The 27500-nt window shown below is 38.8% G+C and overlaps 1 long non-coding RNA gene across 1 annotated transcript in view; it reads left to right on the forward strand.

Moving 5' to 3' along the window:
* Positions 1-27500, forward strand: part of LOC144056132 (uncharacterized) — a 127545-nt gene that overhangs the window by 81984 nt on the left and 18061 nt on the right. The window contains exon 3 of the long non-coding RNA XR_013295004.1: positions 7702-7834. This is a non-coding gene — a long non-coding RNA (uncharacterized LOC144056132). The remainder of the gene's footprint in view (positions 1-7701; positions 7835-27500) is intronic.

The following is a 27500-nucleotide window of genomic DNA, read 5'->3' on the forward strand; positions in this document are numbered from 1 at the left end:
TTTTTAACATTTTCAGTGTTCTTGATTTGATACTTTACCTTTAAGAAGGGACGATTGCAATTCTGATGTGGTTTTCTGTTTGTTACATTTTGCATCTGGGCCCTTCACAGCTCCTTTTTCTTTGCAAATCCTGGAAATGATTTGAATGCATATTTTGCCACATTAGTTGGCAAAGGTTAAAAAGCGTCACCGTTGATCCAGGACATTTCATTTGAATTAGGCCTCATTTGGCCGACTTCCTCGGAGTATATTCGAGCGCAAACCCCTGAAATTTGACCAAAACAGCTACTGGTACTTCAAACCAAAATGGCTGACTTCCTGTTCAATCTCAGGTATGGGTCCATGAAGCGTTTTCATGTTATGAAACATCCATTTTGTCCTGAACGTGGGTTCGGGTTTGGACTCCCTAAAGGCCGCCACCGCAACCTGTCATTCCGTTTGCAAGTTTCTGTAACTCGTTTATGAGTAGCCAGCCATTGTTAACAAGTTTTGCTATTTTTCTAAATGTGATAAACTTTTGCGGATGTAATGGCCAATCAGTAATGTCATGTCATATCACGAGCTTTCACAACTAAAATTGTTTCAGAGATCCAGTGAGCCACTTTCTTTAGGGCTTTAGGGCTGGTCGATATAGCCCAAAAAATACAATCTCAATTTTTTTTTGTCAGTCATTACAATTTTTATCGATTTTAACCTAATAAACCCAACACATATTTATTAAAGGTTCATTTTTAAAAAAAATAATGTGTACTGATTCTGAATCAGTTTAAAGGGATACTTGACTCATCGGGCCATTTTCAGTGATAAAAAGTTCATATTTTATCCAGAATGAATTTGATAACATCATTATTTTTCATGTACAAGTATCACCTTTAAAAACAAAATTTTCCATTTGCTGTTGACTGCAGATGACATCACCCGTGCTGAGGAAGTAGGTAACGACCAATCATGGCTCACCTGTTTTCTGGGTTTGGTCAGCAAAATGAGCCATGATTGGTCGTTCCCTACTTCCTCAACACAGGTGATGTCATCTTCAGTCGACAGCAAGCCAGCAGCGACAGCAAGTTTAAATGCCACAATTAAGTAATCGGTAGCTATCGTAAACGGCATTCTGCCACTTGTGCAAAATTGCAACTCCCAAAAAGATTTGGATGATTGGAACAGAACATTAAAAACAATAGATCCAGAAGACCAAACTCGATTTCACGATTGAGCAAATTTTCAACGATTTCATGTTTTAAATGACAATGTATTGAATTTGATTTATTATTTATTATGGCACGTTGAGGACCCTCAAGTGATTCATTTTTCACAAATATACCATAAAAACTCCAAAAGTACCTTTTCACTCACTTCTGCCTAATAAGGTCTAAACCTTAATTTTACCCAAAGCACCATTGCTGCAAACCTGATCCCGACCATCATCATTTATGCAGCATATCTGGGGCATCGCCTGCCCACCCTAATTTGAATGGATGCAAGTGACAGTGGCCGTATAAAATGATGGCGTTACTTTTATGAAGGGAAGCAATCTTCCCGTTATCTCCTAGCAAAACAACACAGCGCTCCAGAATGAAAGTGGCATCACAGCTATACACCTGCAAATAAGGGTTCAACGCTTCGTCTTTTATTGCCGACTGATAATCCATTTAGATCTCCAGCGTTGACGTGTATTATTTTTAGGACCCAGCGTGAGTTAAGCTTTGCCAGGCATTGTCCGCAGATGCCTGAGTCCATATTATTCCCAGCGGCGCAGCTGTTGAGGGTTTAATGCTATGAACATTTGAATTATGTTTGACCGACAAGTGTGGCGACAAAAGCAGTAACAAATACACACGAGAAGATAAAGTCTATTGAAGAATCATCCAGATTCTGGAAACCACCTCTTCCAAAAGTCCCAATCAGGATCCGGATTCTCCGTAAATGTATCATCAATCGATGAAATGACATCAGAGGTGGCAAATCCATGTCCAGAAAGTAAAAACACTTCCACAGTTTGGCTTTAGCCCCAGGTGCTAGCTAGCTAGCTCCTTAGCTAATACTCGTTTACCTGCTAGCAAGGTAGCTCCTTAGCTAATACTCGTTTACCTGCTAGCTAGCTAGCTCCTTAGCTAATACTCGTTTACCTGCTAGCTAGCTATCTCCTTAGCTAATACTCGTTTACCTGCTAGCTAGCTAGCTAGCACCTGGGGCTAAAGCCAAACTGTGTGGCTGTGTTTTTACTTTCTGGACATGGATTTGCCACCTCTGATTGACATGGTATATCCCATCTGTGCATTTACGCTACGCTGGCACTGGCATTGGCCCATATTCAACCCGCACGGTATCAGATTGTTATCCACAATTGGAAGAATAGTCGCATATATTAATCGATTAATTAATTATCATATTAATCGACAAGTATTTGAATAATCGAGTAATAATTTAATTTAACTTCAAATTGTCCAAATCCTCTGATTTCAGCATATCAACAGTACAATGATTTCTGTAGTCCTTTATGAAAGAAGATTAGCAAACATCTGTTTTTATTTTGGAAAACAATGACCATACTGGTAACATAGTACAAAATCAATCCTCCCCTTTATTTAATCACTAAACAAATGCAAAGTACAAAATAAGCACCAATCACTGGTTTATAAACAGTAATCAAGGAAAAAATGCTTTTATAATACACTTTAAAGCAAATAATGAATAATCGATAGATTAATCAACTCTAAAAAATATTCGATAGTGACAGCACTACATTTTATTGATTCAGTTGTCTTTTTCTTTATATTGATCACACATATCTCAATTGGTAGCAAAAAAATGTGAATGTGTTCCTTGATTTATGTGTGTAAATTCCAAACACTTTCTCTAAACTTTAACTTCGGAATATGTTTGACGGCGGGAGTTCCTTGAATTGCGACAAATGCAAATTCTAAAAGGGGCGAATGACAACTGTTCCTCTCGTTTGATTGCAGCGGCTCTCTCGTCTGCCACAACTTTTCTTGGCCCCAGTAAAAAAAGTGGTGAACTTTGCATTCAAGTATAAAAAAAAAAGTAAATCTTTCACACTTGAGCACATCATAGCTTGAGCTAAGTTGGCTATTGGATGAATAAGTAATGTTATTGGGTACAATAATTTGATGCAGTACAAACAAGAAATCCGTTGCTACGGTTTTGTTTTCACTGTAAGAATACTTTTAAGAACTTCCAGTCTATCTGATACAGCACAGGCACGCGTTGTGGGGTTGTAAGCGCGTAATGCTTAAGCATACATACATTTTCAGCAGCTGCTTATCTGGCTCGCCCGCACGGAAAGATGACCCCTCAGGCATGTGGGGCTTCAACGGCCGCTTTCAAGCAGCCGTCACCCGATCAGCTCGCCGTCTGCTCGGAATTGCGCTGGCGGAGGCTAGCATAAAAACCAGCTCATCTGCATACATTTGTTTTGCTCAATCGATATTGATGGTTCGCATTCGAATGCAGATTGTGGAACACTGAGGGATGCATATGTTACATTAAGAAAGCAAACTTGGAAGAATTTCTCCAAATGGGATTAAGAGTTGCATGAGGGTTTACTTTACTGTTCTTTTTCCTGAAATTGTAGTCAGGTTTTCTGTTCTTGTTTTTGTTGCTAGGATTCGGTTATTTTTGCCCACAAAGGAATGTGAAGGCAGGCATACAATATTTATATATTTTATGTATTTATTGATTTTAATGTATATGCATTTATTTGATTAGATTGATTTAATTGTATTTACATGTATTTTTTTAATTAATTGCAATTAAAAAAAAAATAATAATAATAATTTAAATAAATAAATAAATAAAAATAAAAAATATATATAAAATGTACAGTCATACTGCCGTACTGCTTATCCTTACTAAGGTCCTTAAAAAAAAAATAAAAATATTACATTGGAAGTGTCACATCGTGTTTTTATTTTCTACCTCGTTTTTCTACATTGATTGGTATGAAAAAGGTCCCATGCGGAAGTTTCCCCTTACCTTGATAATTCAACTCGCTGGCGGAGTCGTTCGTCTTCATCACAAGTCGCCAGGTCCTTGTCAACACCACTGACGGATGTCTTTTTCACAGCCAACATAGAACCCTACGCTGTATGGAGAGCGCATACGTTCGTATACGCTTACATCAACTTTCAATGTTTTCTTCCCCTGCCAAATTTTTTGTTGGAATTGTTTTACCAACTAATCTCATACTTCACACTAGTGAGTAGTAGTAGAAAAAAAATCCATATTTATCAAATGCGCGGACGCCGCCCTCTAAACTGCCAACAGGCGCGCACGTCTAGCCTCATTTGCATTGAGAAATGCCTCCAATTGACCAAATATAGCAGCAGCAATCCCTTTTAAGAAATCCGAAATCAGGGCAAAGAGGGAGGAGAAAATCAAAGTGACAGTGTTGTACTTGTACGAACTCAATGCAACAAAAAAAAACATGTCAGTGTCCACAGACTTAGAGAATTAAATTGAATGAACCGGAGGAGGACAAGAAAATGATTTGGACAAGCACACCAACACACTGAGCTGTAGAATGAATGAGTCATGCCCGAAATAAGTCCTCCAACCCACATACATTGCATTATTTGTGCATTGATTGAATGAATTTGTTTCATCAAGTAATGCTTGTGATTCTGTTACGCCACTTTAACATGTTATTTTGTGCAGGCAGGGTGTGATGCAGTTGGAGTGTTGTTGTTTCTAGTCATGTGTTAAATGATTGCTACTTTTGGTCTGAAACTATTGTGACTTGGTCGGGAAAATCTCATTTACTGCCAAAGTTGCTCTCACAGCTGCCGAAACTGGGATTAAAAGAAAAGTAATGAAATAAATATGTTTAATTTAAGGAAAATTACCTGCCAGTAGAACAAGAAAATGTCATGAAAGTGTTGTTGAAACAATTAAACATAGCGTAAGTGTATTTACACAACATACAGTAGAAAGTCGATTAAAATCTTTAATCATCATTAATTGCATGACTTTAATAATTCACTCACGATTAATCGCAAATAATCACTCATTTTATTTCTGTTCTAAATATACAATGAAATAAAATTTGACATTTTTTCCCGATATTGAAATATAAGAATTCTTAGTTTCAGCTCAGGTTATCTAACACATTAATATTAATATTTATTTTATAATTTATTATAATTTTTAACAACAGTATGAAATACTGAAAAAAAATACATTTTATTTTATTGTATATTTAGAACAGAAATAAAACAAGTGATTATTTGCGATTAATCGTGAGTTAATTATTAAAGTCATGCAATTAATTATGATTAAAGATTTTAATCGACTGACACCCCTACTAATCCTAGTGCTTTATATTAAGATTTAAGGAAAATTCTCTTACACAAAAACTGCCTGGAAAGAAGAAATATATTCGCAAAGGAAGAACAAGCATATCCAAAAAAAAATTATTGTTGAAATAAACAAATCTTTTAGACACTATACTTGAACGTCTCTAATAAGCATCGTACATGTCACACAATAACAGATTAATTAGAAACATTAAAAAAAAAATGAGAGCATAATATCCAAATGACATTATTAAGCAGAACAACTTGAACATGTACTTGAAGCTGCACAAAAAAGACGGATTTTCTGCGAGGTTTTTTTTTTCATTTCACGGGGGGTGACATTATGAGGTCTCACATGAGAGGATTGTGTTCCCTCAGCCTCGCATCAGTCCAGATGTGAGCAGCATGTTCCATGCGGCATCACTGGGCCCCGCTGATAAGGCTGACGTCCCCCGTGATATGATATTAGAGCAGAGCAGCACTTGTCCCACCGGCTGCTGTGTTTGTGTGACCCAACAAGGAAGCACCCGTTCCTTCCTGGGGGCGGGGTTTGAGATGTTTTGCTTGTTGCTTTGGCCTGCCTATGGGAAAGATATGCAAATATTCAAATTGATGTACGTTAATGGTGCACATATTCTCGTTTTTCTCTCTCGTAAATATCCGGAAATGCCGTTGTTGTTTTTTTAAAAAAAAAAAAAAAGGAGAGCAATGATGATGTCAAATCGAATGAACAATACTGAGCTCTTCTGTAAAAAAAAAAAATAAAAAAAATAAAATAAAAATAAAAATAAAAATAAAAAAATATCCGGAAATGCCACAAGATGCTGCCAATCGATGCCCCGTCTAAATAGGAAAGTAGTAAAAGGTGTTAAAGTCAACTGTGGAAGTGGTGTATCTCGACTGAGCGGCAAGCTTTATATGTCGGGGGAGGAGCTAAGTTTCGGAGACTCATTGCCGCTTGTCTGACATGTCATTTAAAAATAAATTCTCCAGGAAAAAATAAATAAAATAAAATAAATAAATAAAAATTGCTCACAGATGATTTGATTTTGAAACACTGCAGACTAAACGTAGGTCAACTCATAGCTCCTCCTGACATACAGTTTGCTCTGAGTCGAGATGGATCATTTCCAAATACTTCTTTGACACCAATTGTGTTTTAGACAGGGCTTTGGCGCCATCTTGTGGATGATGAATGTTTTTTTTTTTTTTTCATGACTATAGATTCTGACTGAAGGCATTAAAACTATGAATGAGCACGTGGAGTTATGTACTTTTTTAAAAAAACAAGGTGAAATAATTGAAAACATGTTTTATATTCTATTTTCTTCAAAAATAGTCACTCTTTGCTCTGATGATTTTTTTTTTTGCCCTGAAATTCCAACAGTATTGAAAGAGTTCTCAGAGGTGAGAATGCCAATCCCCGCATTGCCTTTTGGCGATTTCTGGCAAAATGATTGAATTGGTTGCAGGCTGTTCCACTCATCCTGGACAATGCGTGCAAATGGACGCATCGTTTACAAGGAAACTTAGAAAGAACCTTTATAATTTTTTGGGTGGAAAATATCCCTTGCATATTGTAAATTTGACAATATGTTACTCTCCTGACTTTGTTTTCTCTGGCTTTGGTGAGAACAATGTGTAATGTTGACTACTTTCTGAGTCAGAGGTAATGAAAACGGATCTCCTCTCACACGTGCTACATTTGGCGAGCGTTCACATTTGCGTGTGCCATCCGTCACAGTCAGGGAATGGAAGCTGTGGCAATACGAGAATGATATTACATTTTGCATATTTTGCACACCTGTGAATTCAACATGCTCTCCGCGGTCCGTTTACAGGCGACTTCTTCACGCTAATTTCCCGCAAAGATCTCCTGGCTGAAGCGTCACTAGGGATTATCCCGGGCTTTCGGATGAAAGCTCCTCGAAAAGAGCACGGGGTCGATGTTTCGTGCGGCCTCAGCGGGAATTCACTATTTATCTTGTGCTTAACTCTTTGACTGCCAGACGTTTTCAGAAAAGTGATGCCGTGGGTGGCAGCCGATTTAAGCATTTTTTACTGATCTTTCAAGGTCCACAGAAAGTTATGTGTTTGGACTATGGAAACACACATACTACCAAATGAAAGATTGGACTCTCATCTTTCATCAGAAAAAAAAGTTTGTTTCTACCTTATTCCGTTTTTCAGTAATCAACAATAGAAAATGGTTAGTTTCACCTCTGTTTTGACGTCTTTTAACGTCTTTGGCACTCCTCCATAGGATTTTACTAAACGTTATTTAACGTTTTTGGCAGTCAAAGAGGGATAGGCAGAAATGTTGCTATTTTGTGCTGATGAACATCACAAGACTCATACCGACAATCTGTTTTTACGATTCTTCCCGCAGATTTTCACTGCCACCGTTCCTTGTGCTGACCTTCAACTCAAGTTGCCTTTGCCCTCCTCACCGCCTCCCCTTGACCGTGGCTATAAAGCGGTGGCTGTCGCTGTCACGCAAAGCTCGGAGGAAGCTCGTAAAGGTGCCACCTGTTTCTTGTGCGTGTCCAAGCGCTTTACTTGGGATACCGCAAACTTGGCCCCGCTCGGCCAATCCGCCGCTCTCACCCGGCCTGGGATCTGTTTACTGACTTAGCGTTGTTGAAAAACAGGCAACAGTGTGGAATCGGGGTCATCTGTCATGCCTTGGCAGCAGCGTCTTGCCTGTCTGAAGAGACTAATAGATTGGACAGAAGGCAAAAATCAAGTCCTGTTGATCCGTATTTTGGGAGGGTCAAAAATAACCCAACTATGGGTCAAAAATAGGCCGACCCTCTACTTGGGTCGATTTGACTCAACTTTGAGTTAAGAAACGGGTCTTTCAGCGTAAAACAACTCATAAATATTGATCAGATCCTTTACTTGGGTCCAAAAATTGGGTCCTTTTATATAAAACAACCCAGAAAGTTGGGTCAAATTGATCCATGAAGTGGATCGGTCCATTTTTGATCCATAACTGTTTTTAGAGTGAATTTTTCTACAATATTTAAAGTCAGTGTTTTAACGAAAGACGAAAGTCATATTTCAAATTAATTTTAAAAGTTCAACTTGACAGTGGCAACGCCTCAAATAATCGTTCCCTATTGAATTGAATGCAAATGACAATCTGTTCCAGCCTCACCAAAAAAGTCTGTTTTCTGATAGCAAAAATATCACCCTGTAATAGTTTACTTTGTAAAAACATCAAATCATGACATGATTAGAATTAGAAACTTAAATAGAATGTAACAAACGTGTTTTTGCCGCATTTTTTGCTCCTTCAGTTGTGCACACCTCGACCACAAGGGGGCAGTGTAATTAGTGCATGCAAATACATGGAGACGGCCACAATCCTCAATAATATTAGTAATTCTTTACGCAGGACCGCGAGTATACACCTGTGAATCTTGCTTTATTGTCAGTCTACATGTGTTGCTGCCATTTGTGTTCTAACATCTATTGCTTTAAAAAAAAAAAAGTAGGTCTATATTCTCCAAAATAATCATTTAATTTGTTCAGAAATAGGACTTCATTGCTGTAATTAATGTATGTACAATTTGTTTTTCTTTGGCTCAAAGCTAGAGAGAGGAGTATTTCCATTTTTTTTTTTCTACTGGCACGCTAGTCCTCAGGTATACACTTTTTAAAATGATGAAGATGCAATAATTCATTGCGGATTACTGTATTTATCACCCCAGGCTACATGAGTGCGCCGTCCATCAGGGCTGAGTTCATCCACGGGCCTCCCTGCATATGGATAGTTGGGCAGATGTAGCCACACTGTGGTTTCAGGAGTAGTTGATTTGAAAGTCCATTACAGCCTGTCCACATTTTATCAATCGTGTGTGCTTTCGTCCTCATCCTGACCGAGGAGTCAATCCTGATCGCAACAAAAATCTATGTTGGACTCGCTTCACACTCTGCCAGCTCATGTAAGTAGCAGACTTTTTTTGGGGGAAGCATAATCCACAGCAGGAGTGTGAGCCTCAGAGGAGTACTCCAGTTTCTGCTGATTGTGTGCTGTATACGCAAACTATTTGTGCAAGTAGACTTTTTGAAAGGGAGCTATAATAACATTTTCTGTAGCACAATCATTCAGACTGTTCAAACGGTTCGTTTTGCACTAAAAAGACAATAAACAAAGATGAAATTATCATTTTTAATAATTATATCTCTTATATGGCTTCTCCACACTCTTCTCTTCCTCGCCTTAAAGTTAATAAAATTTTAGTTCAGGAGTTTCAGGAAATTGTGCCTTGACTTGTGGATGTTAGCTAACACAATGTTAGCATAGCATGCTCCAGCTTCAAATGAACAACTGAGGTTTTTTTTGCTTTATTTCTTTGAAAAAAAAAAAAAGGGTCGTCAGAGACGTGTTAAGTGATGTTAACTGGTTTTAGTTTAATTTGATGTCAACAGGAATAGAAACTGACATAGACCAAAAAAAAAGTATGGAGTGAAGCTGTACATTGCTACTTTAAACCCAAACATTTGTGAAGCTAGCAAATGTTGATTTCTCATCAAGGTTTGTTCAATGTCACAGTGTTCGGTAAACGTTCTCTAAATGATCGGCAGACGTTCACCTGATGTGTTTTTTTTTTCTTGCCTTTTCTTGTGACAAAAAAAACAAACAAACGTTAGAGAACTCAAGATTTACTAGCTTTGCTAACATTCGCCCCCTGAGTGGGATAAGGGCTTTACATTTTCATGCCAGCCTTGTGTGAAAGATTAGCGGTTCAGAACTTGTAGAACTTCAATATCAATTAGTGTAACACTACAGAATAAAAAATAAAAAATAAATCACAGGTGCACGGAATGCTTGGCAATAATGGTACTTTGCATAATCCTCAGGATGTCTAGTTGAGAAATAACTTCAGCTTTCTTGAGCAGAGCAACGTTCACTGAACATTCAAGACATGTCGGGGTGCCCCTCTGAGCGCCAACCCACACACCCCCCCCCATTCCATCTCCCGTTTTTCTTGAAATTGTCTATTCTCATTGCCAACCTTTCTCTTCACAACAAGTTTTGAAAAAGACATGACTAGGACTGGGTGAAAGGACATATTTTCCTTCCACTTGGTGTCACTTCAGACTTACGTTTCGCCGAAAGCTGGCATGAGCCTGAGCTGCGGTAGTCCAAAAGGTAGCCCATAAGTGATAAAAAAAAATCAAATAAAATCACAAATCTCCCAGGGAAATGACACGGCAAAAAAGGTAGGCACTAATATTAAACTTTTCATGTCAAGCAGTAACAGGCACAGATGCAAACGCGACAGACAAAGGCCAGAGCTGAGTTTCGACCCACAACCTCAGAACTGTGAGGACGATGCTTTAACCACTAGGATCTTGCTGCCCCGTACCGGTATAATCCATTTTCTCCTGTTGCCCGTGCTAAGAACGAGACAAATCAAGAAGGGACTTGGCACTCTGCTATTTGCCAGATTTCTCAAACATTAAACAATGAGCAATAAAAAGAAGAAATAAAGCCAACTGGATTTGACTGCTTCAAACCTCACAAATGCTTCCTTCTATAGTAAGCATTTTTAATTAGAGCGTACCACATTTCCTCTGTGGATGTTGACGTAAGAATAAAACCCTCCTGTCAATGTATAAAGACCTCCAAGCTTTCAGTTGACACAACAACATTGTTGATCTTTCTCATTGACTGGGTCCTCTGCGCCACTAATTGCCGCTCCTTCTGTCATCATTATTTACATTTGCCGCCGACCTCCCGGCCTCAAACAATCGCTCACCGAGCCGGGGGGGGGGGGGGGGGTCTTCTGGCACCCCGCTGACGATAATCAACGGCAAAATGTCTGCCCACTCATCAGTTGGCTTTGCGTCCTCGCCTGCCCGCTCGATGATGGATGACGCGGCGGTCCGAAGCGTCTGACCCACTTCAACCCGACTCCCGCTCCACAGTCAAACACAGTCGCCTTTTGACATTTGAGCCAGCGGCGCATACGGACGCCAGCGACCTCCATTTTGCCTTAAGACGCTGCGACAGTGTTTCCACTTTGCATCCAACGGATCTTTTTGGATACGTGGACTTTCATGTCTACTTGCACGTCTCCTGCATCAGGAATAAACGGACGTGTAAATCTATACTAGCTGGCTGTAGTTGACAATTCGCTTAAAATAAGTAAACGAATGTGAACCCTGCTAAGGTAATAGTCATTTGATCGTGCAGTGGTTATCTTTGTGCTAGGTACTGTAGTGTAACTAATCAGTTTAGTTGGTTAGTAAACTAGTAAATCAAAAGTCTACCTCAGTGGGTGTCAAACTGTGGCCCTATATTCCATTTTTAAGCGGCCCATGCCTTATACAAAAAATGACATCTGCTACTAATAAATTTGCTTTATATACTGTAGAGCTTTTCTCAATGTGAAAATATGCTAATTAACTTAAAAATGGGCGTCTTTTGACAGATTGCTCCTTTTTTGGTTTTGAGTGTAGAGATGGGATTTAGCTGCTTAAACAATTCGCTTAAAATAAGTAAACAAATGTGAACCCTGCAAAGGTAATAGTCATTTGATCGTGCAGCGGTTATCTTTGTGCTAGGTACTGTAGTGTAACTAATCAGTTTAGTTGGTTAGTAAACTAGTAAATCAAAAGTCTACCTCAGTGGGTGTCAAACTGTGGCTCGGGGGCCATTTGTGGCCCTATATTCCATTTTTAAGCGGCCCATGCCTTATACTAAAAATGACATCTGCTACTAATAAATTTGCTTTATATACTGTAGAGCTTTTCTCAATATGAAAATATACTAATTAACTTAAAAATGGGCGTCTTTTGACAGATTGTTCCTTTTTTGGTTTTGAGTGTAGAGATGGGATTTAGCTGCTTAAACAATTCGCTTAAAATAAGTAAACAAATGTGAACCCTGCTAAGGTAATAGTCATTTGATCGTGCAGTGGTTATCTTTGTGCTAGGTACTGTAGTGTAACTAATCAGTTTAGTTGGTTACACTAGTAAATCAAAAGTCTACCTCATTGGTGTCAAACTATGGCCCGGGGGCCATTTGTGGCCCTATATTCCATTTTTAAGCGGCCCATGCCTTGTACAAAAAATGACATCTGCTACTAATAAATTTGCTTTATATACTGTAGAGCTTTTCTCAATATAAAAATATGCTAATTAACTTAAAAATGGGCGTCTTTTGACAGATTGCTCCTTTTTTGGTTTTGAGTGTAGAGATGGGATTTAGCTGCTTAAACAATTCGCTTAAAATAAGTAAACAAATGTGAACCCTGCTAAGGTAATAGTCATTTGATCGTGCAGTGGTTATCTTTGTGCTAGGTACTGTAGTGTAACTAATCAGTTTAGTTGGTTACACTAGTAAATCAAAAGTCTACCTCAGTGGGTGTCAAACTGTGGCCCTATATTCCATTTTTAAGCGGCCCATGCCTTATACTAAAAATGACATCTGCTACTAATAAATTTGCTTTATATACTGTAGAGCTTTTCTCAATATGAAAATATGCTAATTAACTTAAAAATGGATGGATGGACAGGTTGCTCCTTTTTTGGTTTTGAGTGTAGAGATGGGATTTAGCTGCTCGGGCTGATATTTTCTGGTGGGCAACGCAAACTTGGCTGCCCCAAAATCTTAAAAAACAAAAACAACAACAAAAGATTTTGGTGTGCTTAATGACTTAAAGTTAGAGCTGTTAGATGCTGTGAAATGGACTTCGTCTCACTTTAGTAGACATGGATGGGGTGTTAGCGGACAGTGACGAGTCGTGGCAAATCGGGATGAGCTGCTCGCGTCATTTTTCGGAAAATGATGTTGTCATCCGTCGTCACCTTCCGCGTTTCAAGCGCAGGGAAGTGGAGTTGCCGAAGTGTGGCGACACGCTCTTTATCCGTGGATTATTTGATGAAAGACAGTCAAGATGATCTCCAATATGCTGACAATTGCTTTCATCAGCTGCAAATACGGTCATCCGAACCGGCACATGTACAACACATCTATCAGCACCAGAAATTAGATGTGTGTGTGTGTGTGTGTGTGTGTGTGTGTGTGGCCAGCGGGCTTTAAAAATAGTCCTGAAACCGATACCCTGTACCAGCAGTGACTCAGATTTCTGCCCAGACAAATTGACGACAAGACTTACAAGAATATACAGTGTTGGGGACATGGAAATCCGCAAATAGCAAAAAGGCGCAAGTAATTGATGCACTACCCCCCGCCCCCCAAAAAAAAAAAGATGAAATGGCCTACAGATGCTAGATGACATTTAAGCATTTTTTTTTACGACCTGACTAAATGAAGTTCTTCCTCGCACTTAAACATAGTGCCTTAGCCTCAAGATGGCGCCAAAACAATGCTTCTGTATCATTAACATAATTGCCTAAGATCATTTTAAACGTAATAAATTCAACAAATAACGAGCTCAGTTGTCTTGATTCAACTGTTGGTGATTACCTTCACCTGGAAGATGTTTTTATGTAATGTATGTCTTCTCAGTTATTTTTTGTTAGAACCCTCAGAAAAAAGCAACATATTTCGCGCCCCCCACGACAATAAATCAAATCATCATTTGTCTATAAAATTGTTGTAAGTACACCTCTGTCTGCAGAGGAGCTAATACTCCCTGCACACTCTGACAATGAGAGCAACACTGCCACCCACTGTAGTGGATGTGCAATTACACTATTATCATACAAAATTTCCATTCGAGAAGAACTGCTTTAGAAATATATAGACTTAAAGAAGAAACAAACACTTTTTTTTTTTTTTACTTGATTCCGGGACAATATGTTATAAATTACTTGAGTAAATATTGGCCTGATCGAAAGACTAGAAAAGTAGCAGTTTCACCCAATGTAATGCAATTGGGTGGACGTCACTACCATACATAACAGGATATTTAAAAAAAAAAAAAAAAAAAAGGTCTCAGGGACCCAATGCCAGTAAAGAATATGTCCAAATTGGCTCATGATTTGATTCAGGCATCCTAGACAGGGTCAGATTTCTACCCGGGCTTAAGTGCAGACAAGGCTTATAGTGTCTTATGTCCTGCATTAGAATTTATTTATTTAATTTTGACATATGGACTTGGTTGGCGCGCTGAAGGCCTTATTTGGTGTCTCACAGCCACTAGATGGCACTGTGTCACTTGTGTGCTGTATGTCAAGCTTTCATCAGAGACAGAGAATAATAACTCAAGATATCTAAAGTGCTGCAGGCATGTGGAACCCCCAGCACCACCCCCTTGAATTTATAGAGGCTGGATTACGACGCACATTTTTATTATTTTTTTTCATCCCTATTGTGTTGGCATAGTAGTTGCTGAGACCGAGAAGTATTGATTGCATTATGAAATGCACTCGCATTACATGGCATGGTGTCCTGGTATATGTTGATTCATGGACAAAAAGACTTCCATTTCTTAATTGCAGGCTCACTATACTGCATTGTATAAAGGGACAAAATTGGATTGCATCGCCAAAGGGGGAGAGTGTTTCTTTTCTTCGCCTTCTTCAAGGAGAAAACACAATTGCCTCATTGCGACTATTGTACTTTTAATAATAATCATTTTTCATGTGGGTGATTAACAGAATGTGCCGTTGAATGACTAGCTATAAATTACCTCAATGTTGCTAAACTCACTGTACTAAAGGAATAGTTTTGAATCTAATGTTCATTTAAAAGTGCCTTGAGGTATGAGTGACTTGACTTGCTTGTATTTATTTCAGAGATCTCTTCCAATTAGCATTTAGCAATTAGCTTCCAATTCGCCTCCCCCATCCCTGAAAAGTTTGAAATATTAGCCCCTAACGGCAGTTTTGCAGATTATCGTGAAATTGGGTGTACGTGTCCATCATGACAGCACCTACGGAAAAGTCTCAAGGACCATTGCCTGAAATTGAACAGGAAGTCAGCTATATTCTTTTGAAGCAGCCATTTTGGGCAAATTCCAGGGCTCGCCCCAATAAGACCAACTTGGAAAAATGTATCACGATTAGGGTGACCGGATTTTTTTTAATTTAAAAAAAAACTGCAAAAAAAAGAAAAAGAAAATTCTGACAAGGAACCATTTATAACTAATTTAATCGCTAGTCAATTTGGTGATGAGTTTGTGTTATTACTTTAGCTAATGCTAAATGTTAGCATGAATGACAAGTCAGTCAATGTACTCAATATTATCCAACCTTTTTTGCCTGCCAGTTACTGGAAGATGCAAATGAGAATGAGAGCAAGGTTATTCGAGTTTTTTTTTTTTTTAAATTTAGTTAGTTTTAATTAGTTTTCGGGGTGATTTTGTTAGTTTTCATTAGCTTAAGTTACTTTTTTTTAATGCTTTTGATGCAAATGAGAATGAGAGCAAATCTTATTAGAGTTTTGTTTTTTTAAATTTAGTTAGTTTTAATTAGTTTTCGGGGTGATTTTGTTAGTTTTCATTAGCTTAAGTTACTTTTTTTAATGCTTAATTTTAGTTTAGTTTTAGTTAGTTTCAGTATTAGTTTTCTTTTTTTATGTGTATTACTTGTGCGCAATATTTAATGAACACCATGGTACTTTTTTCTTACCTAGCGTTGCATTTCGTCGTCGCCTCGGAGCAGAGTCGTCTTAAAGTCCTTTTTTATTGGCTGCTGCTAGATGACGTCACTTCTGTGTGACACACTTTCAAACGTTAGTTAGTTTTGTAAACATAAAATGTAGTTTCAGTTAAAAAAAAAAAAAAATGAAGCATTTCCTTTTTTTTTTTTGTCAGCTTAATTGTTTTTTGCTTTAGTTTTTTTTGTTTGTTTTCGTTAACTTAAATGACCTTGGCACAAACGTGAATGTGAAAGTAAATAAGAAGGAATTTAACTGTTAACATCCTTTTTAATTGGTTTATCGTGTGAATCATTATGACAACAGTGTGATTGACAGACCAAGCAGACTGGACTACAAAACAAAAATTACGGACACTGGGACGGGACCTACATAAAAAAAACAAAACGAGACTGATGAAATGCGACACGAGGCTCAAAACCCGGGACTGTCCCGATAAAACTGAGATGTCTGGTCACTCTATTTTAGATTTTAGATAGAATTACGTCCCAGTTTGATGATCATTTTGAATCAAAGCACATTTCCGACACGATCTTCTGTCTCACCAATGTGACTTTCCGTCCTCCCTCAGGATGACAATCCCGCCACCTCCGCGTTCGTGCCCACTCGTGTCGGCTTACGGCAAAGCCGGTGCAAAAAACCCGGCAAACAAACAAGCCGCATCCGGGCCGTAATTCATCAAGTGATGCCGTGGCGTTATTAATCTCTCTGTCTCAGCCATCATAACTCTTCCTTATAGTAGCCATTTGAGTAGCGCAGTGTAGCCAGGGACAGGAACGATAACTCTGCTGTAATAATGGACCTCAGTGCAGCCGTCCTGATGGATGAGGTTCCCTCGTTGGAATTTAATCGCGTTAAAAACACTTCTTTAATGAAAATTTAGTTTTTTTGTATGTCTTTGGTGGGAAAAAAAAACAAAAAAACACCCCAAGAGACTGAAATCTCCTTACGCTTCCGTTAATCTTCCCCCGGGTTTGACTATGGAAAACATTTTGTCCAGAGGCTCTGGGGAAAAGACTCACATTTGTGGGAGGCAAATCTCAGCCAGAGAGTGCCAGAGGTTAGCGTTACACATGCGAGACGTTTTTATTTCAACAGGATAAATACTTTAAAGCCGTGTTCGTTCCGGGAGGCTGCACTTTCCCCCCACGCTCGGGTTAACGTTTTAGCATGCTAACATTAGCTGGAGGCTGAGATGAGTTGCGGAACTCCTGCTGTGCTGCATAGATTCCATTGAACTAATATGGCATCGCCAAAGTTTTGGCAATCAAGCCCATTTAGAAGTGCGCATCATTTGGAACAATTTTCACTTTATATGATAATCACTAAGATCAAAACAAAAATCATTTTGTCACAGTTATTCATGTCTAACGGTTTTGCGGCTATTATGTGTCTATCTCCTTATTTTGCATACAATTAAAACAGTAAAGCTTTCATTGATTAAAGGGTTATTCAAGACGAAAAATCTTGCAATCTATCAGATTGTGGTCATTTCAGTCACAGTCTAGTTCACCGTTTCTAGTTCGCCGTTTCCATTATTGTACTAATATACATATTTTACATTAGAAATCTCATGACAAACCATCAATCAAAAATCGCACAATTACGACGGTGTATTAGGGCCACATATAAATATATATTTTTTTTAGAGGTTGGGGGCAATATTTTCGAAAAAAAAAAAAAAAGTTTTTGGAGGGGAATATTGCCCCCGCCTTTTAAAAAAATATAGATTTATACATGGCCATAATACGCCGTCGTACACAATAACCGGAAATCTGCAAGTAATTGACATCCCCCAAAAGGAGTCTAATTGCCTACGGAGGCCACAAGATGGCGGCAAAGCACTGGTTTTGTCTGATTTGAGCTCCACAACTCATTTCAATGTAGTTCTTTAGCACCAAGATGCTACAAGATGCCGTCAAAGCACTCCTTTTAGCCTAAATAAAACTTCGAAACTCACTTCAGCATAGTTCCTTGGCTCCAAGATGGCATCAAAGCACTCCTTTTAGCCTAGATAAAACTTCTTCCATAGCAAACAATGCATTTATACCATTATTTAGAAGTGTGTCTCAAGCGTTTGACAGGTTCGCGGAACGCAATATTTGACGAGTTCTGAAGCGGAGGTAGCACTGTTGTCAAATATCTGAAGGCTACGTCCTTCTCATCTTTTCGCACTAAATGCCATCCGTCTGGCTGTTGCTGATGAGCACCACCGATAAGGCGGAGAATAATAAGCTAGGTAGACACTTCCCCATCTCGGGTGGAGAAAAGGGCAATTGGGAATCTGATTTAGAAATTAGATGGCCTTTTGTTACTTGACCTGCGCTACCCATCCAACAGTTGAGTCATGTGAGTGTTGTTTTGAGTCGAGCGCTCGCGCGGACACGTTGCGGCGAGGCTCAATGACCCACGCGGCGTCTCATTTCCTCTTTAAGAGCTCCTTCACCACCGGAAATAAAGCAGAATTTACTCTTGACAAACAACATTTCTTTAGCTACCTACAATGGTCATTTATTTTAACCATTTCCACAAAGCATTAGTATCCAATTTGGTACACGTTCTGTTCATTTGCCAAATAATCCAACCTGGACCGAAAGGGCAGTAAACTGCAGGTCATTAATTCGTGGACAGAAAATTGTTGGTAAACAAACACTGCTGTGCCCTATTAAATATGACTATAATGATATCCACGTAGCTATAACGGTCATTGCTGACATAAAATTCATTTCCAACAAGCAGTATGGTTCAATTTAGTTGGAGATGGCAGCGTTTTCCGCTAAGGGGTCCCAACATAGCTATTGTTTGCGTAGACCGGATGCTATTTGTACGCTGATTGATTGACAGATAACGGGCAAAAGATTTAAAAAAAAAAATAGCATAACGACGATTGAAGGATTTGAAGTCATTTGGGTTTTTCAGTTTTCCAGGTTGTGTTGCTAAGTAATGGCTAACTTACACTCAGTTGGTTCAGTTCAACAAGGTACACTTTTTTTTAAATTTATGTTTCCATTGTAAAGGGTCATAAAACAGCCAATGGGTGATTACCTTTAGTTCTGGTACGCCCTATACGGTTTATACACTTACCGACTAGCCAACCTATACCGTCTCCTTTGATTGCCGTACACAATCATTTAATTGGCATTTCCATGTTAACATTGAATGGGTGTAACCAAAAAACAGTTGATTGCAACAAATGTTGCCGTGTTCCGCATTGTTTGGCTGGTAAAGCTAAAACTACAAATCGGATCAACAAAGATAAACCTAGCTTGTCATATCACACGCCGCTGGCTCGCATTGTTTAGTCTCTTAGGCATGTAAAACTGAATTAGCGTCGTTTACTGTACAATGTGTAGGAGATGAGCACCATGGTATGAAAAACGCTATTTATGGCACCAAATCCTCTAATTTGAACAGCAGCATACAGTAGAAGGTCGAAAACTCCACCAAGCAGACGACAGTCGACATATGTGCTCGTTGTCTGCAGTTACGATAAGAATACGTTTACAAATGTACAATATATTACTACTGCAAAAAGTATTTTTTTTTAAGGCTGTGTTGTGTTTCGTTAAACAACAACATAAAACAATCTAAGTGATTTAACAATAAGAGAGAACAAAAACATTTTCTTCAACATTCCTTTATAAACCTCATCAACAACCAACCTGACTCCTGCTTAGGACGTGCACCATTTTTTTTTTTTTCCCGCAGAGTGATAGATAACTTCCACAGTATGTTTGCAGAAGATTACCACTGAGGTTATTAGCTGTTTTATTTTCTGAGAGAAGCTCATTTAACGTCTTCTACCTTTCCGTGCTGGCTCTGACCTTGAAAATAGTCAATAAGGCAATAAGAAAGTTCAGGTTTGGGTTTAGAGTGGGGCAAAAGGTGCATTTGTGCAAACACATTCAATCACAACAGCCATTTGTCTTGACAAACTTAATAACAACACATCATATTTTATTTACAGCCTTTGGAAAATGTCTGGAATGTTGATTCTTCACTTGCCTAAAGCAATTAACTCATTCTTTGCCAGCCATTTTTAAGGCAGTTTCCTACATTGGTGTCCAATCTGGCTCAAATCTGAATCAAAGCAAACAGACCAAGGCAGGATTTTGCCATGGTTGCTGGACTGCGTGAAAGGTTGCGACAAAAAATGGCAAGGGATGGAGGCTTGATTCTGACATTTACCTGCATTTGGCTTTCTGTTATAAACAGGTACAGTCCCTTCCAAAAGTACCGGAGCAGCTAGGTCAACTCTGTTGTGTTTGGGTGGACATTTGGGCTGCAGATTGCAAGATGAATATGAGACAAAAGTTCAGAATCCCAAATTTTATTTCTTATTATTATATATTATTGTTTTTGATTTGAAATGCTTTTCCAGGCCTTTACTGCAGCCTCTTTCTGTTCTTGTTTGTTTCTGGGGGTTTCTTCCTTCAGTCTCCTTTTCAAGAGTTGAATTGCATGCTCTATTGGGTTAAGGTCCGGTGATTGAATTGAGCAGTCTAAGATCTTCCACATTTCCCCCCTGATTGAGGTCCTTTGTTGTGTTGGAAGTGTGTTTTAGTCATTGTCTTGTGGCATGATGAAGCGTCTCCTGATGAGTTGTGATGCAGTTTTCTGTAACTCGCCAGACAAAATGCTTTTGTTACCTTCAAAATTCGTTCAGCACAGGTGACGTCATCGTCAGCAAGTGGCAAATTTTGTTTTTATTAATTGTTCATGAAAAAAATGAAGTTATCACGGTAATTATAGGCAAAATATTGTCTTCTTACTGTTGAAAATGTCTCAAGTGACATGACAGAGTGACAAAGTGATTGTCAGGTGTTCACATCAGTTTTTTAAATTTATATTTCAATCAATTTTGTAGTCTAAGTATGAGACCGTGTGACTTAAAAAAAATGCGTCCATCATAAATCAGCAGGTAATTTTTGTTGACTTCAATATCCTCCTCCCTCCAAGCCCCCGACCTTGGAAGTGCATCAGGCAAAAGAAGTATTTATGTGCCGCTGAAAATATTATCGCAGACTTACGACTGCATTTATCATATATCATGTGTCCCCCACCGCTACCCCTCACCCGCCTACCAAAAAAGAAAATGGATCACTGGTGAAGGTAGAATTATCATTTTCTACCGTGTGCCAGAAGTAACAACATCCATCTCGGAGTCAAATAGACAATTTCCGATATTAAAATGAAGTTGGATCCAAAAATCATATATTCTTCTTGCTGCTACCTTCTTGGCTGAATCCTCTCAGCCATTAAATCATCAGTGTAGGAAAGTTGCACTTTGTCTCAGTCTCAGCAAGTCAAACTTCCCCCTTTCAGTTGGCAGCACATTACTCTTATGATGAGAATGTATTCACTTTTGTTAGAAGCCATTTGGAGTTTGACCAATGTTTAGTTTGTTGAAACATTTGACACTGAGCGAAGATGTAGGCTGCTGCTCTTGCTAGCTCATTCTTGTTTATAATTCAATACAGGTGTTTGTTGAATGTTCCTAATCACGGCAAATAATAAATTCTGGCACACACATAAGGATTTCTCAAATCTTAAAAGATTGTTGATCTGCAACTGACTTCCTGTCGTTTGGGAAACACACTTTTTTACCCCCCCCCCCAAAAAAAAACAGAAAAAAAAACCGACATAGGCCCTACAGTATTCAATTTTCTTTACTAATCCTAACTCTCAAATCATTTTATAGTCAAGCTGAACGGTTAAAAAAAAAAAAAATCAAATTCTGAATTTTATGACCGATATTTTGATTTCCACTCAATTTACATCACGATTTTCATCAAATAAAGCTTCAGTGCAATGTTCACTATGTTCAGTAGCATATACAAATATGGCAGAACATTACACCATGAGGTCCAGAAAGTAAAAAACCTGCCACAGTTTGGCTTTAGCCCCTGATGCTAGCTAGCTAGCTCCCTAGCAGATTATGAGCACCATGGGAGCTAGCTAGGAGCTAGCTAGCATCAGGGGCTAAAGCCAAACTGTCGTTTGGTAAACACACTTTTATACCCCCCCCCCCCCAAAAAAAAAACAGAAAAAAAAAACGACATAGGCCCTACAGTATTCAATTTTCTTTATTAATCCTAACTCTCAAATCATTTTATAGTCAAGCTGAACGGTTAAAAAAAAAAAAAAAAATCAAATTACGAATTTTTTGACCGATATTTTGATTTCCGCTCAATTTCCATCACGATTTTCATCAAATCAAGCTTCAGTGCAATGTTCACTATGTTCAGTAACATATACAAATATGGCAGAACATTACACCATGAGGTCCAGAAAGTAAAAAACCTGCCACAGTTTGGCTTTAGCCCCTGATGCTAGCTAGCTAGCTCCCTAGCAGATTATGAGCACCATGGGAGCTAGCTAGGAGCTAGCTAGCATCAGGGGCTAAAGCCAAACTGTCGTTTGGTAAACACACTTTTATACCCCCCCCCCCCCCCCAAAAAAAAAAAAAAAACAGAAAAAAAAAACGACATAGGCCCTACAGTATTCAATTTTCTTTATTAATCCTAACTCTCAAATCATTTTATAGTCAAGCTGAACGGTTAAAAAAAAAAAAAAAATCAAATTACGAATTTTTTGACCGATATTTTGATTTCCACTCAATTTCCATCACGATTTTCATCAAATCAAGCTTCAGTGCAATGTTCACTATGTTCAGTAACATATACAAATATGGCAGAACATTACACCATGAGGTCCAGAAAGTAAAAAACCTGCCACAGTTTGGCTTTAGTCCCTGATGCTAGCTAGCTAGCTCCCTAGCAGATTATGAGCACCATGGGAGCTAGCTAGGAGCTAGCTAGCATCAGGGGCTAAAGCCAAACTGTCGTTTGGTAAACACACTTTTATACCCCCCCCCCCCCCCCCAAAAAAAAAAACAGAAAAAAAAAACGACATAGGCCCTACAGTATTCAATTTTCTTTATTAATCCTAACTCTCAAATCATTTTATAGTCAAGCTGAACGGTTAAAAAAAAAAAAAAAATCAAATTACGAATTTTTTGACCGATATTTTGATTTCCGCTCAATTTCCATCACGATTTTCATCAAATCAAGCTTCAGTGCAATGTTCACTATGTTCAGTAACATATACAAATATGGCAGAACATTACACCATGAGGTCCAGAAAGTAAAAAACCTGCCACAGTTTGGCTTTAGCCCCTGATGCTAGCTAGCTAGCTCCCTAGCAGATTATGAGCACCATGGGAGCTAGCTAGGAGCTAGCTAGCATCAGGGGCTAAAGCCAAACTGTCGTTTGGTAAACACACTTTTATACCCCCCCCCCCCCCCCAAAAAAAAAAAAAAAACAGAAAAAAAAAACGACATAGGCCCTACAGTATTCAATTTTCTTTATTAATCCTAACTCTCAAATCATTTTATAGTCAAGCTGAACGGTTAAAAAAAAAAAAAAAAATCAAATTACGAATTTTTTGACCGATATTTTGATTTCCACTCAATTTCCATCACGATTTTCATCAAATCAAGCTTCAGTGCAATGTTCACTATGTTCAGTAACATATACAAATATGGCAGAACATTACACCATGAGGTCCAGAAAGTAAAAAACCTGCCACAGTTTGGCTTTAGTCCCTGATGCTAGCTAGCTAGCTCCCTAGCAGATTATGAGCACCATGGGAGCTAGCTAGGAGCTAGCTAGCATCAGGGGCTAAAGCCAAACTGTCGTTTGGTAAACACACTTTTATACCCCCCCCCCCCCCCCAAAAAAAAAAACAGAAAAAAAAAAACGACATAGGCCCTACAGTATTCAATTTTCTTTATTAATCCTAACTCTCAAATCATTTTATAGTCAAGCTGAACGGTTAAAAAAAAAAAAAAAAATCAAATTACGAATTTTTTGACCGATATTTTGATTTCCACTCAATTTCCATCACGATTTTCATCAAATCAAGCTTCAGTGCAATGTTCACTATGTTCAGTAACATATACAAATATGGCAGAACATTACACCATGAGGTCCAGAAAGTAAAAAACCTGCCACAGTTTGGCTTTAGTCCCTGATGCTAGCTAGCTAGCTCCCTAGCAGATTATGAGCACCATGGGAGCTAGCTAGGAGCTAGCTAGCATCAGGGGCTAAAGCCAAACTGTCGTTTGGTAAACACACTTTTATACCCCCCCCCCCCCCCAAAAAAAAAAAAACAGAAAAAAAAACGACATAGGCCCTACAGTATTCAATTTTCTTTATTAATCCTAACTCTCAAATCATTTTATAGTCAAGCTGAACGGTTAAAAAAAAAAAAAAAAATCAAATTACGAATTTTTTGACCGATATTTTGATTTCCACTCAATTTCCATCACGATTTTCATCAAATCAAGCTTCAGTGCAATGTTCACTATGTTCAGTAACATATACAAATATGGCAGAACATTACACCATGAGGTCCAGAAAGTAAAAAACCTGCCACAGTTTGGCTTTAGTCCCTGATGCTAGCTAGCTAGCTCCCTAGCAGATTATGAGCACCATGGGAGCTAGCTAGGAGCTAGCTAGCATCAGGGGCTAAAGCCAAACTGTGGCACCATACCAGCAAAACTTACTTAAAGTATTACGATTCTTAAAAAACCTTCAGCATGGTGCAACGCTGTGAAATTCCCAAACATGGTAAACTAGACAAAAATGAAATAAAGCTGTGCTGGTTTATACGCCAAGCACACATGCACTGTCTATGTAAAATAGATGAATAACGTTTTGAGTTCTCTTTCACTTTTTTCACAATTTCCTGGACATGGAAGGACTACGGTGTCCTCTCGGCTCATTACCTCAGACGTGCGTCTTTATCAAGGCCAGCGTGACGATAATTTCTGCGGAAGGGACTCATTACTCATTCTGTTCACCCACCTGCGTTTACAGACGCTGCGTCCATCTGATGAGGGTTTATGAATGCGGGACGACGACAGCGCGCCTTCCTCCCTCGCTCGCCCTTTGTCAGTCGGTGCCTTGAATGCATCGCGTCACCTCCGAGCACTCTCTATTCTGCCAAATGGGGAACACATACGCTGAGTTGTGTAAACACCAGCAAGCTTGTTAAAGTGATAGACTTTTTTTTTTTTTTTTTTTAGGAGTCGTCAACAGTTGAAGTCAGCAAAGCCCCCAAACACTCCAACCCCCCCTCGGTGTAAAACGGTGTGTTTGTAAACGGTTTTCCATTCGGACTCGGTCAGCGGAAGCATTTTTCATATCTAAAGGCGTGTTTTTTCTTCTTCTTCTTTAAATTAGCTTTAAAGTGAGGAAGGACAGCTTCTCAGTGCCGCTCTTTTCAAAAAGCCTTGAACACACTAACAATAGCCTTGGACACCTCCAGTTTGAACTTTAGCTTGATGAATATGATTTCAGCTATTCAGCAAACATGAAAAACACGCGTTCTTCTTCTTCTGATGAATGCATTTGCTCTGAATTTTTTTTTTCTCTTTTCAACGGGTTGGCAGACATTTGAAAGCCAAGAAAGAGTTGCTTTTAGAATACGCAAATGTTCTGAATCAGAACATTCAACATGTATAATAATTATAATACTGCGAAATACAGGTTGTCCAAAATAACAAACAAAAGTGAGTGTCTTTTTGGGACTCCCTGTACATCTGAAATAAAGTAACACTACTCACAATGTCATTGGGTAATATTGTAAAATTTATTATCAAGGGTTTTGGGATCATCATTGGTAGTATTAATAGCAGTAATTGTACAATTTTTAGTGGGTATGTTTGTATGTACAGACGCTCCCCTACTTACGAACATTCGAGTTACGAACAACGGTACATACGAACATGTCTGCGCGCATGCGCGCATGTCAAAAAATGTTCGGAAAGAGATGCTGCAAGTTAGATTTTGTATTGCGCACCTTTTTCCGAGTACTGTAGTGCTTCTTTCCGCCGCTAATACCGACGCTTGGCGCTGTGAGAGCTCACCCAGCATTGGAGGCTCAGCAACGTGTCGAGGAGGAGGAAGAAGAAGAAACGCCCGTCGCTCATAGATAAAGCCATCGCACTCTTCGAGCAGCAAGACCCAAATATTGAACGTTGCACAAAGGTTGCAAATCAATTGAATGATGCCATACAGTGCTACCGCATCATTTATGATGAAAAAAGAAGAAAACTGTGCAATCGTCGTTAGATCGCTTCTTTCGGCCAGTTTCTAGTAAATCCTCCAAGGAAGATACTCATCAACCCTCATCTTCTTCTCCGCGACCCTCAACTTCTTCCTACATTGAAGTTACGGAGGAGGAAATAACTTTTGAAGCCGATTCCAGCGACGACGAAGAACCTCTCATGATATAAAATCCTCCTCTTCCTCCTCCTCCTCCATCAAATCCTTAAGCATCGAGTGCATTTTCCAAAAGTAAGTTAAACTTCGTTTTATTTATCTTATTACGTACATGTACATACTGTGTGTGTCTCTCGCTCTCTCTCTCTAACATACGTAGTACAGTACTGTACGTATTCTCTTTAAACATAAATTATAATACAAAATATAGCACTGAAGCAACTTACGAACAAATTCACCTTACGAACGATCGCTCGGAACGTAACTCGTTCGTAAGTTGGGGAGCGTCTGTATGTCTTTTTTTTTTTCTACTTGTGACAGGGCTTCGGTCCCTGGTCGTTTTGTCGTACACAAACTACCAGTTAAGCATTGTTGATGTTGCTGTGTGTGAAACTAAACATAACACACAGAAAGAGACATCGGCGAGTGCCTTAGATGCGAGTCTCTTCACATTACCACCAAACACAGCTGACGTTGATTTTTACTCATGAAATATTAGGTGGATTTCAATCCATCTATTCCTGAATGGAAATGTTAGAAATCTGGAAAAAAACAAGGCCTCAAATTAATCTCCAAAGTGAACGCTTTAGCATTGACAGGCCTTCTGGCCTTGGGTACTAGCTACTTCAGGGACAGTGGTAAATCCTAAATCTGTGGTAAATCCTAAATCGAAACCTCAAGTTTTGATTCATAGGTGTAATATTGACATAATCAAAGATTGCCATCAACAACTGTGTCACAATTCTCTTCTCAATTCTCTAAGTGTGTGTTTTTGTGTGCGTATTTATCCGCCTTTTATTTCCTTATTTCTCCAGAGTCCGCTTGAGAGAACCATTAGCAAAAACTAAACATGATTTGTTGGCTCATGTACACAAAATGATTTGTATTTAATCAGTGCTGTGCTCGTCTTGTATGGGGACTTCATTAATTAATGGCGCACTTACTCAATTATGCATTACACTGTACCCGTTCTGTACTATTTCTGCGCTCAGTATATTTTATCTATGTTTAAATAAAGACAACATTTAGCCTTTCATGTCAGATGGGACAATGTATTGTAATGTAGTGCACATATAGCACTAATAGTAGTATTTGTTACAGTAATAGTAAGCCTTAGAAGCCTCAATGTTTTTTTTTTTTCATATAAAATAAGCCTCTATAAAAGCATGTGACAAGACAATAAACAGCGACTTTTAATTTCTTTGTGTGCACATCACAGTGTTACGACCCTCAGGCTACGTAGCTGATATTTGATCTGTTTGTTGATGAGCGTGTGAACACGGGGCAGGCACAGCGTGAGAAGAAAAGATGCTGTG

This window comes from Vanacampus margaritifer, chromosome 8 (genome assembly GCF_051991255.1).
Source record: "Vanacampus margaritifer isolate UIUO_Vmar chromosome 8, RoL_Vmar_1.0, whole genome shotgun sequence".
Classification (NCBI taxonomy): Eukaryota; Metazoa; Chordata; class Actinopteri; order Syngnathiformes; family Syngnathidae; genus Vanacampus; species Vanacampus margaritifer.